Source organism: Triticum aestivum, chromosome 7D (assembly GCF_018294505.1).
Source record: "Triticum aestivum cultivar Chinese Spring chromosome 7D, IWGSC CS RefSeq v2.1, whole genome shotgun sequence".
Taxonomy (NCBI): Eukaryota; Viridiplantae; Streptophyta; class Magnoliopsida; order Poales; family Poaceae; genus Triticum; species Triticum aestivum.
The window spans coordinates 63,877,089-63,880,694 of NC_057814.1; positions in this window are offsets into that span (position 1 = coordinate 63,877,089).

Genomic DNA, 3,606 nt, shown 5'->3' on the forward strand with positions numbered 1-3,606 from the left:
ACGGTAACCACGAAATTCCAAAAAAAATTGTGCGAAATTCAAAATCAAAATTTGAATTCAAAATTTTAAGACAAGAATACATAAGCCTTGAGCACCAAATGTTGTCTACACTAGTGCTAGTGCAGCGGTAAGAGGTCTGCTCCGATGCCGCGCGCAGGACCCAATTTCGACTCTCCCACGCTCATATTTTTTTATAAATTACAGCTTCAAAAATCAAAAAGGAAAACGTGCTGCTGGCTGACCTAGAACACACGACCTGCAACTGCTGGTTAAATATCCTTACCACTGGGACACGAGAATACTTGTGTTTTAGTTAGAGATATACCTTATTTAACTATGTGAAAGGAGTTTAAATTCAAAAAGTTCGAGATTTTCTGCCCGTACACATGATTCTCGTGGGGGAGCGGGAAACGCGGTTACCGGGCGGTAACCGAATTTACCGCCCGATACCCAAAACCATGGTCTCAGATCAGTCTAGTTGAGCAAATGCAGGGTAAAAATCATCATTTAAATGTTGTTTGGTTGTCTGCATACTGCTTCCCTTCACCGTAGCACCGACTGTAGGCACTGTGTGTTTGGTTGCCTGCATTGCTTGGTCTCATATTATTATATGGTGTTTGTAGAAGTACATGTTCTAGACAATGCAACCAAAAAAACCGATCTGATGAAAAAGACTAGGTAATACATTTATACATCAATAATCCTCCTCACGTGTGGCTTCCTCGGGCCTAAACTTGACATAAAGTGTGATGCAATTTAATTGCGTCAATCAGGTTTTAAACTCGAAACCTCATGAGATCTTGACTCTGATACCATGTAGACAGATAATAAGATGCAACACATGATGTACAGAAAGCAGACCCATATACGTGCTAACATCCAAGTGGTGACAAGGCGTGCGGGCAACCAAGGCCTACACGGCATGCACACATTATCCACAGGCCACGCAGGCGCCCGAGCAGCAAAACCACGCTCGATGCGTGAGTGGCCACACGGCGCGGGACGATGACCCAGCCTAGGACGATGTGTGCGGCCGCCTCGCCCGATACGCGGCACAACGCCGACACGCGGATGACTACACTGCCTATCGTGACAGGCTGTCCAGTCGAAGAAAATGCTGTTCCAATCACCGCGAGTGACAGAGTACGGGCGCTTTGTAGATGACGAATGGTGGGGACGACGCAAACTGATTTTAGAAGATATAACAAGAAGAAACACCCATCAATACGACCGGCGAAAGAGAAAATCCGGATCATAAAATCCAGATCTCGTAACTCCTCCCGACCTCTCTCCCCCAACCTCTCTCCCCCGAGGCGGCGGCGCCACGCCGCCCCCGGGGAGTCCCCGTCCACACCGCCCTCGGTCCTCCCCCTCCATCGCCTCCCACTATCGCCGCCGTCGCTGAGGACGCCGCGGGGCGAAGCCCTTATGGTGAGGCGGCGGCGGCGCAGTCCTCGGCCGGCGGTAACGCGTGGGGGCTGCGGCGTCATCTCCCTCCTCCTCCAACGGCAGTGCGCATCGGGTTGGCGGTGGCCAGGAGATCTCCGGCGGCCGTTTGGCGGATGAGATTTTGGCTGCGATGAGATCTGATCTGGGCCCGAGGGGTTTAGATCGAGATCCACTGCGGCTGCGCCTCGTCTCGACAACGACAAGAGGAGATCCCCCTGGGTAATCTTCACGGCACGAGGACGTCCGGGTCTCTTGGTCCGGGCATGGTGGTGGTGGCTGCCTTCTCCACCGAAGACGGTTGGCCAGGCTGGTAGTGACGGATCTTGGATCCCACTATTAGCACCGGCGGCGAGTTGGGGAGACATAGTCGCCGGTGAAAACCGAGCCGACTCCGGTCATGGCGGGCGATGGCGGCGTCTAAGTTGTTACCTTGATGGAGGCATCGTCAAGCAACTATCGTCAACCTGCCCGTGCCGCTCCGGGAGAAATCCTAAGATCACCAGATCGGACGATGGCGGCGCTGCGGTGTCGTGTTCCCTATTGGGGGCATCGTTTGTGGAGCGGCGCCGGAAGGAAGAGGCCTGAGGTGGTGTGGCGTGCCTTCTCTCGCGTTGACGACGGCGGGTCTCGACGGCATGGAGCAGCGGGGTCTCACCGATGGGCGTGTGATGATGGACGAGCGCAGGATGGTGGCGTTGCCTGACGTCGACGACAACTAGACCGGGCAAGGTAGATGCAGCAGTACATCACTGAAGATGGATTGGTGACAGGTGGCTGCGGCGGCCTCATACCAGGCAGGCGTCCTGGTTGAGGAGTGCGCCGGACTGGTGGGTGCCCCATACCCGGCAGGCGTCCTGGTTGGGACCTCAGGTCTTAGATGTTAGGTTTGGCTGCGAGGTCTGTTTGGTATTAGGCCTACACTATCAGCATCCCTACATCAACTGGATAGGAGTAGCGACAGATGTTGCCTAGACGGTGGCTTTAGTCTTACTGTTGTATGACTTTGTAAGGTCTTGTGTGAATAATTAATAAAGTGGCTGCATGCATTGTCCAGATGCAGAGGCCGGGGGTCCTCCTCCTTTTCTAAAAAAAATAAAATCAGGAAAAAGGACTCTTTATGGTAGCCAGTCAACACGACCGGCAGACGAACCCTAGGTACGGTCGGCGTGACCCCCGATGGTGATCGTGGAGACCGACCGCCTCGGGGGCGGCGCGGAGCGAAAGCGGCCGCGGTGGCGGCTAGGGTTTGGACCGGTTAGTCTGATACCATGTAGATGGATAGAGAGTGATTGACGTAATGCGGTGGTTGTATTACTGAGCCTTGAGGGCGAGTAAATATTGAGTAAAGACTTGAAGGACAAGACGTCTCCTAGAGATAAGATGGAAATAATTCCCGTCTAATCCTGGACAATCTTTAACTACCAAATATATCTCTAACGTCTCCCCACAGTAGCGGTAGCGTTGGAAACAACAGGAGTGTCATGGACGGTCATACTGGAGAGAATAGTATCCGACTGGATGACATCCCCTCGTAGTCGTAGCAGGAGCATTGTGGACGGTGTCGCGTTGTCGACACGTTGACTATAAGGAAGCTGACCATTTGTTCAAATGCGGTGATAGCCCTTTCTGCCGATGTCGATGTAGTCGAGAGCATATAGGGGTGTAGCCGTGGTCGAGGTAGCTGTGCGAGAGACACCGTGGTCGATGTCGACTCGGGATGGCCGATGTCGAGGTAGTCGCCGTTGTTGGGGATCGTAGCAGAATTTAAAATTTTTCTACGCATCACCAAGATCCATCTATGGAGTATACTAGCAACGAGGGGAAAGGAGTGCATCTATATACCCTTGTAGATCGCGAGCGGAAGCGTTCCAATGAACGGGGTTAATGGAGTCATACTCGCCGTGATCCAAATCGCCGATGACCGAGTGCCGAAAGGACGGCACCTCCGCGTTCAACACACGTACGGAGAAGCGACGTCTCCTCCTTGATCCAGCAAGGGGGAAGGAGAGGTTGATGGAGATCCAGCAGCACGACGACGTGGTGGTGGAAGTAGCGGGGTCTCGGCAGGGCTTCGCCAAGCTTCTGCGAGAGGGAGAGGTGTTGCAGGGGGAGAGGGAGGCGCCAGAGGCTGTCATGCTGCTGCCCTCCCTCCCCCCA